Source organism: Dendrobates tinctorius, unplaced genomic scaffold, assembly GCF_039654945.1.
Source record: "Dendrobates tinctorius isolate UK_male_01 unplaced genomic scaffold, ASM3965494v1 ptg000063l, whole genome shotgun sequence".
NCBI lineage: Eukaryota > Metazoa > Chordata > Amphibia > Anura > Dendrobatidae > Dendrobates > Dendrobates tinctorius.
In genome coordinates this window covers 20,213,953-20,227,939 of record NW_027361731.1, presented here as the reverse complement: position 1 = coordinate 20,227,939, position 13,987 = coordinate 20,213,953, and the positions used below count along the sequence as shown (strand labels likewise).

The 13,987-nt window shown below is 53.9% G+C and overlaps 3 protein-coding genes across 3 annotated transcripts in view; 2 read left to right on the top strand and 1 right to left on the bottom strand.

Moving 5' to 3' along the window:
- LOC141094222 (uncharacterized) overlaps positions 1-8,662 on the bottom strand; it is a 65,961-nt gene extending 57,299 nt beyond the window's left edge. Inside the window, exon 1 of the mRNA XM_073580024.1 lies at positions 8,555-8,662. The gene's annotated coding sequence lies outside the window, so the exon portion shown is untranslated. The remainder of the gene's footprint in view (positions 1-8,554) is intronic.
- The window catches only part of LOC141094212 (uncharacterized), a 35,432-nt gene continuing 30,105 nt past the window's right edge, over positions 8,661-13,987 (top strand). The window contains exon 1 of the mRNA XM_073580009.1: positions 8,661-8,779. The gene's annotated coding sequence lies outside the window, so the exon portion shown is untranslated. The remainder of the gene's footprint in view (positions 8,780-13,987) is intronic.
- LOC141094247 (uncharacterized) overlaps positions 8,699-13,987 on the top strand; it is a 104,613-nt gene continuing 99,324 nt past the window's right edge. The window contains exon 1 of the mRNA XM_073580065.1: positions 8,699-8,779. The gene's annotated coding sequence lies outside the window, so the exon portion shown is untranslated. The remainder of the gene's footprint in view (positions 8,780-13,987) is intronic.

Below are 13,987 nucleotides of genomic sequence, written 5' to 3'. Positions count from 1 at the left end.
ACGCTGAATGCGTCCCCTATCTTTATCACTGGGGACGCAGGCCGTGCGCAGTATGCTTTTGGCGGCGCATGCGTCCTTTTGACGGTGCGCCGACCAGCGCCAAACGCAACCTGTTGCAATTTGGTTGCGCTTGGCGCACCATCAAAAGGACGCATGCGCTGCCAAACGCATACTGCGCACGGACTGCGACCCCAGTGATAAAGATAGGGGACGCAGGATGCATGCAGCGTCATGTGCCCGTAGGCGGATCTACTGGAGGAGGCGTGACAGGGGCGGGGCTTAGCGGTGGCCGTGCGCAGGCCGTCGCTGCGCCCTGAAACGCTAATGTGAAACCACCCTAAATGTAGTATAACCCTCTATATTTGTTACCCAGACATGGCTCTCGTCAAGCCAGGTTTCCGTAATGCCCACCACTGGGGGCACCGTGGAGGTGGATGCTTCTGACTGGCCATTGGGAGCCATCGATTCTCTCTCGAACTGGAGAGAAGGCTCTGTTACATCTTTATACAAAAAACGAAAAAAGAAGCCAGCGCTGCTAAGGTTAGAACGCATAACAAAGTGCATATGCACATAATATCTAACTGTATTCAAAATGAGATATTTAGCAAAAAAATTGATCAATTCAATTGAGCCACCCCGCCATGCCAAGGCAATCTCATGTGGGGGGTCCTACTCTACGTTTTTAATAAACACTGTGCCATTACGGCCTCCTAGATACATTAAAAGCAAGACCACTTTAAGTGCAATCCGTACCTGAGCATTTCTGGATCGCTCCCATGATGCCAGAAAAAGCAAGTGCGGATGAAGGCCAACCAGGTCTGAATGCAGACATGTCAGGTTTAGCTTCCACACATTGCCTGACCAGCAAGCATAGATGAATGGCAATGCAGGTTCAGATACAGGTGCACAATTAAATAAAGCTTGGGGCAGGGCGGGGCTGCTGTGTGTGTGCACAGCAGCCTAGATCCATCACAGTGAACACAGAAAAAAATGGCGAACATAACCCAGCGTGCACGGCAACAGTGGTGGTCAGCCATATACCAATATACAAAAAAAGAAGCCAGCGCTGCTAAGGTTAGAACGCATAATATAACATGCCGTGCGCGCTGGGTTATGTTCGCCATTTTTTCTGTGTTCACTGTGATGGATCTAGGCTGCTGTGCACACACACAGCAGCCCCGCCCTGCCCCAAGCTTTATTTAATTGTGCACCTGTATCTGAACCTGCATTGCCATTCATCTATGCTTGCTGGTCAGGCAATGTGTGGAAGCTAAACCTGACATGTCTGCATTCAGACCTGGTTGGCCTTCATCCGCACTTGCTTTTTCTGGCATCATGGGAGCGATCCAGAAATGCTCAGGTACGGATTGCACTTAAAGTGGTCTTGCTTTTAATGTATCTAGGAGGCCGTAATGGCACAGTGTTTATTAAAAACGTAGAGTAGGACCCCCCCACATGAGATTGCCTTGGCATGGCGGGGTGGCTCAATTGAATTGATCAATTTTTTTGCTAAATATCTCATTTTGAATACAGTTAGATATTATGTGCATATGCACTTTATGTTATGCGTTCTAACCTTTGCAGCGCTGGCTTCTTTTTTCTTTTTCTGTTACATCTTTGTGCTTTCTTTTCCCGTAGGCTTACCCTTGCAGAGCAGAACTACAATGTGGGAAATAAGGAACTTCTAGAGATTATTGCAGCCTTTAAGGAATGGAGGCATAATCTGCATGGGGCCGCACAACAGATCATAGTGCTGACCGATCATCGCAATTTAGAATTCCTCAGATCTGCTAAATGTCTGTCACCACGTCAGGCTCGGTGGAAAGCTGATGCTTTGTCCCAAATTCATTCTGCGGATTCTGTACTTGGGTCCCTGCCCAAGACCATTTTATCAGATGCCAACTTCATTGGAATAATCCATGATCCAGACCTGTGGATGGAGATTAAGGAGGCCTATGATGGGGATTTATCTCTTGCTAACCCGCCTGTGGATATCAATCTTGTTCTTAAGGGAGGCTTGTGGTTTCATGACCGATATATCTACATTCCTGAGACAGTCCATCTGCAGATCCTCAAGTTGGTACATGACTCCAAGTTGGCTGGTCATTGGGAGGGTACAGAAGACAAGAATTCTTGAGCTGATTTTTCTGGTGGTCAACGTGCCTAAAGGATACGAAGGACTATGTTCTCTCTTGCGAACTATGTGCTCATTATAAGACTCCTCGTGCTTCTCCTACCGATCTACGTCAACCACTACCGGTTCCATCTCGTCCGTAGGGCTCAATCTCTATGGACTTCATTGTGGATATTCCTACTTCTGGTGGCTTGAATATGATCCCAGTGGTGCTTGATCATCTGACTAAGGCTGCTCATTTTGTTCCTTGTGCCAGCCTTCCCTCGGCTAAGGAGACTGTGAACTTGGTGATACAGAATATTTTTCAGCTGCATGGGGTCCCAGATGAAGTTCTCTCTGACCGAGGAGTACAATTCACCTCAGATTCTGGAAGGGGTTTCATTCGGCGCTTAATATTAATGTTCGTCTTTCTTCTGCACATCACCCTCAGACAAATGGCCAGACCAAGCGAACCAATCAGTCTTTGGAGCAATATCTACTATGCCAAGTCTGCATCTTCAGGATGATTGGTTGGAACTACTTCTTTTAGCGGAATTCTCCTACAATAATTCTCAGAATGCCTCCACTATGGTAATGCCTTTCTTTGCTAATCTAGGTTAGAATCATAGAATATCATCCGAGCATCTTTCCTACATCTCCGTTCGATGTTCCAGTTCCGGCAGTGGAGGAGAGGTTGACTGCTTTGAGGGAGAATCTAGAAGTCCTTAAAGAAACATTAAATTCAGCTCAGGAACATTACAAGAGATCGGCTGAAAGATTCCAGAAGCCAGCACCCATGTTCAAGGTAGGAGACTCAGTGTGGTTATCCACTAAGAATCTAAGACTGAACATTCCTTCACAGAAACTGGGACAGAAGTTCATAAGTCCTTTCAAGATCACCAGTGTTCTTAAACCCGGTCCCGTACCTCTGCGGGGTCCCCATCGGGACTCCCGCTCTGTGCCGGCCCCATGCAGTCCTGCTGCAGCCTCTGCTGCTCCACGGGGTCCCCGTTGGGACTCCCGCTCTGTGCTGGCCCCACGCTGCCCTGCTGAAGCCTCTACTTCCTCACTTTCCCCTGCTTCCTGGCATGTGGCCAGCAGGTCCCCGAGTAGAGTGCATAGGGCGCGTGCCCCCAGTCTCTTAAAGAGACAGAGCGCATTTTTCAAAAAGTACTTCTGACCAATGGTGTGTTAGTAATTACTATTTCTAGCCTCTCCGTCATAGGGAGGGTGCCGCAGAAACAAGTATCTTCTGTTGCTAGCTTCTGGTTCTGCTGCCTGTTGTACTTGTGCGCCTGCAGTGTTCAGCCAAGTATTCCGCTTATACTGTTTGTCTCCGCAGACTGTCTGTTAGCTGTTACCCGGCTGTCCAAGAATACGTCTGTACCGTCTTCGCCAGTTCCGTCCCGCTCCGCCACTCATTCATCCGAACCACTGGACAACGCCTGTGTCAGCTTTTACCCATGTATAGGGAACCCGTCGGTCAGCTTGACCATTTCTGTTAACCCTGTTTATCCATCTGTCCCACTGGGACTGCTGCCACGTGTCCGGGGTCTGACAGGAGGTAGCACCAGTTTCCTCCAGACACTTCATTCTGACCCTGTTCGAGGGGACGTACTATGGGTGTCTGAAGCTCACTTAGTCATGCCCCTACGGAGCCCCCCAGGCAGTGGTCGCGAGGTTCCACAAATATTGCAATAAACAATGAATGTGAACTTCACAACCTGTGCCTCCATTTGTTACAGGAATCGTGAGTTCTGTGGCCTGCCGTCTTAAGCTGCCGAGAACTATGAAGGTCCACCCAGTATTTCATGTCTCTATTTTGAAGTCTGTCTCTCCTAATAGTTTTCAGGGATGCATTGTGCTGCCTCCATGATCCACACTGGTAGATGGACAGGAGAAATTCTTGGTGGAGGAAATCATTGATTCCAGGATTCCAGAATCTTATAAGATGGCAAGGATATTCACCTGAGGAGGACTCTTGGGAACCCGTTGCTGATATCTGTGCCCTGCAGAAGATCACTCAGTTCCATCAAAAATACCCTGAGAAACCAGGTCCAGGATCATCCTTAGGCCACTGTTAAGGAGGGAGTAATGTCAGGACCAGGGCTACCACTAGGAATTTCAGGGCCCCATACTGTCAAAATTTTGGGGCCCCCGTGAAACTCCACCCAGCTCCGCCTCCACCATTCGAACCTTCCACAGTCCCACCATCCACTTTTGGAAAAACTCCTGCACCACATCCTCACCAATCACACATTAACACCATATCACATACATAGCCATCAGCCTTTGTTTTGACCAAAAGATTTTTTCAGCCGCCACGATGAAAAGGTAGACTGTTTTCGCAGCTTCTGACGTAGCTTCTGACTTCTAGCCAGTCAGAAGCTGTGCTTACAAGATGGCCCCTAAGACCGGATTGGTGCTGAAAATTGATGAAAATATCGGAAGGCGAGTACGAGAGGGAATTAGGTTTAAAGGGACCCTGTCAGCACAGAATGACTGTTCAACCAAGTACAGGCGCTTGGTGCTTCACGGCGGCCAATCATTTAAATTCTCCTTCCCACCTGCTTGTTCTCCCTCTATCTCCATCCCCTTTTCTTTAATTGACAGCTCTGGCTTCATAGAGCCAGAGAAGAGGGGAGAGAGAGGGAAACCAAGCAGGTGGGAAGGTGTATTTCAATGATTGGCCGCCGTGAAGCACTAAGCTCCTGTACTTGGTAGAACAGTCATTCTGTGCTGTCAGAGCTCCTTTAAAGCACCATTCCAGTGGTGAAACAAAAACCAAAAACGCTGGAGTGGGGGCTTAAAATGGCTACAGTGCCCAAATGTTTTACACACTGTGGTTGAATTTTTCAAAACCAGTTTAAGACTAAAGTGATTGTCACCTGGACTAAAAATATAACTATACACCTATATAAAACACACAAACACAGTATCTCCAATACATGCCGGTAGATAAAGTCTATACTGTATATAATACATACCTGCCTGTACTATACAGTGTGTTTATATAAAGTTTGCTCTTATATATTATATGTAGGTATTTATCAGGGCTGTGGAGTCGGAGTCGGAGTCGGAGTCGGTGCTCATTTTGGTGGAGTCGGAGTCGGTATAAAATGGACCGACTCCGACTCCTAAAATATATAATAAATTGGGTACAGTAATTCAATGCAGGATGTGCTGAATATTTTTTCATAGGAGTTTGGGAAAGTTATGAAATGTGCTATAAATGGCTGTTATATTCCTGATCTAAGGCTACATTCACACACAGCGTTTTTCCTGTTTTTTTTGAGGATACGTTTTTCAGCTGCAAAAGCTGATCATCTTTTTAAAAAACTGCATCACCTGAAAGGTTTTTGAGCTCATAGATAATGTTTTCAATAGCAAAAGCAGATTAGAAATCTGCTCTATCTATATATCCATTTATCCATATCTGTCTATCCATATCGTATCTGTACCAAAAAGAATGAAAACCGGGTAGTACATCAATATATATTCTGTTCTATCTAAATATCTTGATTATTGGATCATAAAAATGATTAAATGTCTGAGGTTCACATTGTACTACAATAAATTTTTCACTTAAATATAAGCAATATGTGTGGGAGTCAGAGTCGGAGTCGGAGTTGGAGTCGGTGTAAGGGAAATTGAGGAGTCGGAGTCGCAGGTTTGGCTTACCGACTCCACAGCCCTGGTATTTATTGCACCCATCTCTCTATAGTGCCCACGTTCAGCATAACCAGTAATGACTGGAGGCTGCCCTGACAGATTACAGGCAGTGATTAGAGACTGTTCTCGGAGCTCCGGGGCCGGTCGCTGCTGTGTGTGGCTGAGAGACGTGATCCTGCAGCGACCAGCACGGAGCTCCGGGACCACAGGGAGTAAATCACCGCTGAATGAGCCTTAGGCTAGGTCCACATTGCGTTAGGGGCATCCGTTAAACAGATGAGCCAACGCAGATGTCATTTTTTACATCTTGTGTGACCTAGTGCTAATGTATGCACTAATGCACGGCAGCATTTCGTTACCATGCGTTAGCCCATACAGGTCTTGTGCGCTAGACCCGACGCACCCGAAAACGCTGCAGACCGCGCTCGAGGGTGCGTCCTGAAGTAACGCATCATCGCTAACGCATGCCGATTTTGACATGGGTTAGGATGCTTTACTATTATTGCGGGCAATGGGGGCGTTAACACTTCCGTTACACAGCGTTAGTGCCACTACATAACGGATGCCGTCAGCGCATTAAACACAACGCAATGTGAACCCAGGCATAAAGGAGTTGGCGGGTCTAAATCCACAAGCCTGCAGTCTCTCTATGGGTCAACTATGACTGTAGACCTGCGAATCCTCAAAGTGTACGCACTGTGCGCTGTGAGGATTTGCCAGTCTCAGAGCCGGGAACAGCAGTCACGGGGCTACAAGGGTGTAACATGCAGACTCCCGGCCAGAATTCAGCTAGAGGAACTGTTGGTGAATATCAGTCTGCACTTGGACCGCAGTGCATGGACCGGCCGCGGGTCTCCAGACCTGAACCCCGCAGCATGTATGAGGCTGGGAGATCAGCGCTCAGTCCATACACTGCAGTGTGAGCGCAGATCCCACTTGTATTAATCATTCCCTCCCCCCTTTCACACTCCAGCCAAAACGTATAAGCTACTGGGTGATCCTGAGCTGCTGCCTGATGCTGTAATGGGGCATTTGGTTTCTCAGCAGCGCTCAGGGTCATCCAGTAGCTTATAAATTCTTGTTGGGAAGGAGGACGGCATTATTATATCAAACACTCACGTACTGAAATGGTGGACAAATTAACACATGGACTTAAGTTAGCTACTCACACAGCCTGTCAAAAAGAATCTCCCTGCGGGCTGCAGACTCCTCTCAGCAGCCTCCCCCTGTGGGACGCAGCCCCCAGTCCCCTCACTAACCTCCCCCTGTGGGACGCAGGCCCCCAGTCCCCTCACTAGTCTCCCCCTGTGGGACGCAGCCCCCCAGTCCCCTCACTAGCCTCCCCCTGTGGGACGCAGCCCCCCAGTCCCCTCACTAGCCTCCCCCTGTGGGACGCAGCCCCCCAGTCCTCTCACTAGCCTCCCCCTGTAGGACGCAGCCCCCCAGTCCCCTCACTAGCCTCCCCCCGTGGGACGCAGCCCCCAGTCCCCTCACTAGCCTCCCCCTGTGGGACGCAGCCCCCCAGTCCCCTCACTAGTCTCCCCCTGTGGGACGCAGCCCCCCAGTCCCCTCACTAGCCTCCCCCTGTGGGACGCAGCCCCCCAGTCCCCTCACTAGCCTCCCCCTGTGGGACGCAGCCCCCCAGTCCCCTCACTAGCCTCCCCCTGTGGGACGCAGCCCCCCAGTCCCCTCACTAGCCTCCCCCCGTGGGACGCAGCCCCCCAGTCCCCTCACTAGCCTCCCCCCGTGGGACGCAGCCCCCCAGTCCCCTCACTAGCCTCCCCCCGTGGGACGCAGCCCCCCAGTCCCCTCACTAGCCTCCCCCCGTGGGACGCAGCCCCCCAGTCCCCCTCACTAGTCTCCCCCCGTGGGACGCAGCCCCCCAGTCCCCTCACTAGCCTCCCCCTGTAGGACGCAGCCCCCCAGTCCCCTCACTAGCCTCCCCCTGTAGGACGCAGCCCCCCAGTCCCCCTCACTAGTCTCCCCCCGTGGGACGCAGCCCCCCAGTCCCCTCACTAGCCTCCCCCCGTGGGACGCAGCCCCCCAGTCACCTCACTAGCCTCCCCCCGTGGGACGCAGCCCCCCAGTCACCTCACTAGCCTCCCCCCGTGGGACGCAGCCCCCCAGTCCCCCTCACTAGTCTCCCCCTGTGGGACGCAGCCCCCCAGTCCCCTCACTAGCCTCCCCCTGTGGGACGCAGCCCCCTAGTCTCCTCACTAGCCTCCCCCTGTGGGACGCAGCCCCCCAGTCTCCTCACTAGCCTCCCCCTGTGGGACGCAGCCCCCCAGTCCCCTCACTAGCCTCCCCCTGTGGGATGCAGCCCCCTAGTCTCCTCACTAGCCTCCCCCTGTGGGACGCAGCCCCCCATTCCCCTCACTAGCCTCCCCCTGTAGGACGCAGCCCCCCAGTCCCCTCACTAGCCTCCCCCTGTAGGACGCAGCCCCCCAGTCCCCTCACTAGCCTCCCCCTGTGGGACGCAGCCCCCCCAGTCCCCTCACTAGCCTCCCCCTGTGGGACGCAGCCCCCCAGTCCCCTCACTAGCCTCCCCCTGTGGGACGCAGCCCCCCCAGTCCCCTCACCCTGTGGGACGCAGCCCCCCAGTCCCCTCACCCTGTGGGATGCAGTCCCCCAGTCCCCTCACTAGCCTCCCCCTGTAGGACGCAGCCCCCCAGTCCCCTCACTAGCCTCCCCCTGTAGGACGCAGCCCCCCAGTCCCCTCATCTCTCTCCCCTCAGCAGGCACAGGCTGTCAGACCCAGTCTCCTCTCACCTGTTGCGGTCTCCTCACACAGTGACCACTGACAACAACACCGGACACTGTACAATGCCTAGACTGTATGGGCTCCTTCCAGATGTGACGTCATTTCCGGGGGCGTGTCACACCGGAGGGGGCGTGTTCTGACAGCAAAGGCAGGAAGAGAAGACGCCATTACACGTTTGTTTGTCTGGGCTGCAGTTAGGACCTGGAAGGAGCCCACACAGTCTAGGCTCAACCGTGAGTGGACTGGGGGCTGCGTCCCACAGGGGAGACTAGTGAGGGGGCTGCGTCCCACAGGGGGAGGCTAGTGAGGGGATTGGGGGGCTGCGTCCTACAGGGGGAGGCTAGTGAGGGGACTGGGGGGCTGCGTCCTACAGGGGGAGGCTAGTGAGGGGACTGGGGGGCTGCGTCCCTCAGGGGAGGCTATTGAGGGGACTGGGGGGCTGCGTCCCACAGGGGGAGGCTAGTGAGGGGACTGGGGGGCTGCGTCCCACAGGGGGAGGCTAGTGAGGAGACAGGGGGGCTGTGTCTCACAGGGGGAGGGTAGTGAGGGGATTGGGGGGCTGCGTCCCACAGGGGGAGGGTAGTGAGGGGACTGGGGGGCTGCGTCTCACGGGGAGACAAATGAGGGGACTGGGGGGCTGCGTCTCACGGGGAGACAAATGAGGGGACTGGGGGGCTGCGTCCCACAGGGGGAGGCTAGTGAGGAGACTGGGGGGCTGCGTCTCACAGGGGGAGGCTAGTGAGGAGACTGGGGGGCTGCGTCTCACAGGGGGAGGGTAGTGAGGGGACTGGGGGGCTGCGTCTCACGGGGAGACAAATGAGGGGACTGGGGGGCTGCGTCTCACGGGGAGACAAATGAGGGGATTGGGGGGCTGCGTCCCACAGGGGGAGGCTAGTGAGGAGACTGGGGGGCTGCGTCCCACAGGGGGAGGCTAGTGAGGAGACTGGGGGGCTGCGTCTCACAGGGGGAGGCTAGTGAGGGGACTGGGGGGCTGCGTCCTACAGGGGGAGGCTAGTGAGGGGATTGGGGGGCTGCGTCCCTCAGGGGAGGCTATTGAGGGGACTGGGGGGCTGCGTCCCACAGGGGGAGGCTAGTGAGGGGACTGGGGGGCTGCGTCCCACAGGGGGAGGCTAGTGAGGAGACTGGGGGGCTGCGTCTCACAGGGGGAGGCTATTGAGGAGACTGGGGGGCTGCGTCCCACAGGGGAGACTAGTGAGGGGGCTGCGTCCCACAGGGGGAGACTATTGAGGTGACTGGGGGGCTGCGTCCCACAGGGGGAGACTATTGAGGTGACTGGGGGGCTGCGTCCCACAGGGGGAGACTATTGAGGTGACTGGGGGGCTGCGTCCCACACGGGGAGACTATTGAGGTGACTGGGGGGCTGCGTCCCACAGGGGGAGACGCGTCCCACAGGGGGAGACTATTGAGGTGACTGGGGGGCTGCGTCCCACAGGGGGAGACTATTGAGGTGACTGGGGGGCTGCGTCCCACAGGGGGAGACTATTGAGGTGACTGGGGGGCTGCGTCCCACAGGGGGAGACTATTGAGGTGACTGGGGGGCTGCGTCCCACAGGGGGAGACTATTGAGGTGACTGGGGGGCTGCGTCCCACAGGGGGAGACTATTGAGGTGACTGGGGGGCTGCGTCCCACAGGGGGAGACTATTGAGGTGACTGGGGGGCTGCGTCCCACAGGGGGAGACTATTGAGGTGACTGGGGGGCTGCGTCCCACAGGGGGAGACTATTGAGGTGACTGGGGGGCTGCGTCCCACAGGGGGAGACTATTGAGGTGACTGGGGGGCTGCGTCCCACAGGGGGAGGCTATTGAGGTGACTGGGGGGCTGCGTCCCACAGGGGGAGGCTAGTGAGGTGACTGGGCGGCTGCGTCCCACAGGGGGAGACAAATGAGGGGACTGGGGGGCTGCGTCCCACAGGGGGAGGCTAGTGAGGTGACTGGGGGGCTGCGTCCCACAGGGGTAGTCTAGTGAGGTGACTGGGGGGGCTGCGTCCCACAGGGGGAGACAAATGAGGGGACTGGGGGCCTGCGTCCCACAGGGGGACGCTAGTGAGGGGACTGAGGGGATGCGTCCCACAGGGGGAGGCTAGTGAGGTGACTGGGCGGTTGTGTTCCACAGGGGGAGACAAATGAGGGGACTGGGGGGCTGCGTCCCACAGGGGGAGGCTAGTGAGGTGACTGGGGGGCTGCGTCCCACAGGGGTAGTCTAGTGAGGTGACTGGGGGGGCTGCGTCCCACAGGGGGAGACAAATGAGGGGACTGGGGGCCTGCGTCCCACAGGGGGACGCTAGTGAGGGGACTGGGGGGCTGCGTCCCACAGGGGGAGACTATTGAGGGGACTGGGGGGCTGCGTCCCACAGGGGGAGACTATTGAGGGGACTGGGGGGCTGCGTCCCACAGGGGAAGGCTAGTGAGGTGACTGGGGGGTTGCGTCCCACAGGGGAAGGCTAGTGAGAGGACTGGGGGGCTGCGTCCCACAGGGGGAGACTATTGAGGGGACTGGGGGGCTGCGTCCCACAGGGGGAGACTATTGAGGGGACTGGGGGGCTGCGTCCCACAGGGGGAGACTATTGAGGGGACTGGGGGGCTGCGTCCCACAGGGGGAGGCTATTGAGGGGACTGGGGGGCTGCGTCCCACAGGGGGAGGCTAGTGAGGTGACTGGGGGGCTGCGTCCCACAGGGGGAGACTATTGAGGGGACTGGGGGGCTGCGTCCCAGAGGGGGAGGCTAGTGAGGTGACTGGGGGGCTGCGTCCCACAGGGGGAGGCTAGTGAGGTGACTGGGGGGCTGCGTCCCACAGGAGGAGGCTAGTGAGTGAACTGGGGGGCTGCGTCCCACAGGGGGAAGCTAGTGAGGTGACTGGGGGGCTGCGTCCCACAGGGGGAAGCTAGTGAGGTGACTGGGGGGCTGCGTCCCACAGGGGGAAGCTAGTGAGGTGACTGGGGGGCTGCGTCCTACAGGGGGAGATTATTGAGGTGACCTGGGGGCTGCTTCCCGAAACTGCTGTCTGTGGATGGATACCATGTTTTGGCATAGGTGGTTTCCTTCATTGGAGACTGCCCTTCCCGTGGTTGTTCCTTCCCGGGGAAAGACCTGGCTAGTCATTGCTTGCGTTGAGAAACATGTGATGGTGTCTCCGCAGTGTTGGATGTTGATCTCCATGAGTGCATTCATCTTCATTTTTGCAGTCACGTAGTTGACCCATAGAGAGACTGCAGGCTTGTGGATTTAGACCCGCCAACTCCTTTAAGGCTGGGTTCACATTGCGTTGTGTTTAATGCGCTGATGACGTCCGTTATATAGCGGCACTAACGCTGTGTAACGGAAGTGTTAACGCCCCCCATTGCCCGCAATAATAGTAAAGCATCCTAAAGCATGCCAAAAGCAGCATGTGTTAGCGATGATGCGTTACTTCAGGACGCACCCTCGAGCGCGGTCTGCAGCGTCTTCGGGTGCGTTGAGTCTAGCGTACAGTGGACGGATGTGTTCGCTGTGCATAGACCTGTATGGGCTAACGCATGGTAACTAAATTCTGCCATGCATTAGTGCTAGGTCACACAAGATGTTAAAAATGACATCTGCGTTAGCACATCTGTTTAACGGATGCCCCTAACGCAATGTGAGCCTAGCCTAAGGCTCATTCAGCGGTGATTTACTCCCTGTTGTCCCGGAGCTCCGTGCTGGTTGCTGCAGGATCACGTCTCTCAGCCACACACAGCAGCGACCGGCCCCGGAGCTCCGAGAACAGTCTCTAATCACTGCCTGTAATCTGTCAGGGCAGCCTCCAGTCATTACTGGTTATGCTGGACGTGGGCACTATAGAGAGATGGGTGCAATAAATACCTACATATAATATATAAGAGCAAAGTTTATATAAACACACTGTATAGTACAGGTAGGTATGTATTATATACAGTATAGACTTTATTTTATCTACCGGCATGTATTGGAGATACTGTGTTTGTGTGTTTTATATAGGTGTATAGCAATATTTTTAGTCCAGGTAACAAAATCACTTTAGTCTTAAACTGGTCTTGAAAAATTCAACCACAGTGTGTAAAACATTTGGGCACTGTAGCCATTTTAAGCCCCCACTCCAGCGTTTTTGGTTTTTGTATTTTCACCACTGGAATGGTGCTTTAAAGGAGCTCTGTCAGCACAGAATGACTGTTCTACCAAGTACAGGAGCTTAGTGCTTCACGGCGGCCAATCATTGAAATACACCTTCCCACCTGCTTGGTTTCCCTCTCTCTCCCCCTTCTCTGGCTCTATGAAGCCAGAGCTGTCAATTAAAGAAAAGGGGATGGAGACAGAGGGAGAACAAGCAGGTAGGAAGGAGAATTTAAATGATTGGCCGCCGTGAAGCACTCTCAAAGAAATGATTACGGTAATTTCAGTTCTCTAAAGTTAAGAGAAATATCAGAAAAACAAGTCCATAACCTATGACTCCATTTTAATTATCATCGGTCTACGTTGTTAAATACTTTTGGCCAGTGGTCAGCTCCAAAATTTCCTCTTCTATATTTGAATTATGTCTGAATATGTCAAGGCGAAGTATCTTCTTGGCCAAATGCACTAAAAGGATATAGTTCCGCAAATTGTTAAATTGACATTAAGGAAATGCCCAAAACACCCCCGTGTTCCCGCCACATTCAATTAATTTAATCTTGTGTCCCAGAATATAGCTGACATGTTATATAGCGTAATCTTTTTGCCAATTAGGCTAAGTTCACACGTAGCGGAACTCTCGCGGAAATTACCGCAAGAATTCCGGAATTCCATTCCGCGGGAAAATCGCATTTTAAATTCGTGATTAGCTTGCAAAATGCTAGCGTTTTCCAAGGGATCTGTAGCATCGCTTGGAGAACTGATTGACAGGTTGGTCACACTCATCAAACACAGTGACAAGTGTGACCAACTTTTTACTACTGTGGCCGCCTATGCAGCATCAGTAGTAAAAGATAAAATGTAAAAAAAAAAAAAAAAGGTCTTATTCTTACCTTCCGATGTCCCGCGCAGCCGTTCCCAGTAATCCTTTGCGAAAATGCCCGCGATGACATACGTTCTCGCGGGATCGCGACGTCTCGCGGTGATTCGCGATGACCGCGAGACTTCGCGATCCTGCGAGAACGGACGCCATCGCGGGCATTTTCTCAAAGGATTACTGGGAACGGGAACGTGGAGAGAGGCGGGAAGGCTGCGCGGGACGTTGGAAGGTGAATATAACACCATTTTTTATTTTAAATTCTATTTTCTACAGGGATATGGTACCTGGAGCCCGGAGGACAGTCTCCTCTCCTCCGGACCGTGGGTACCATCCGCAATTGTTCTGCTTACTTTTCACATGGTGTGCACAGCCACATGCGGAAAGTAAGCGGAACAATGCATTCCTATGGGTGCGGGATCGCCGCGATTCCGCAAAATTA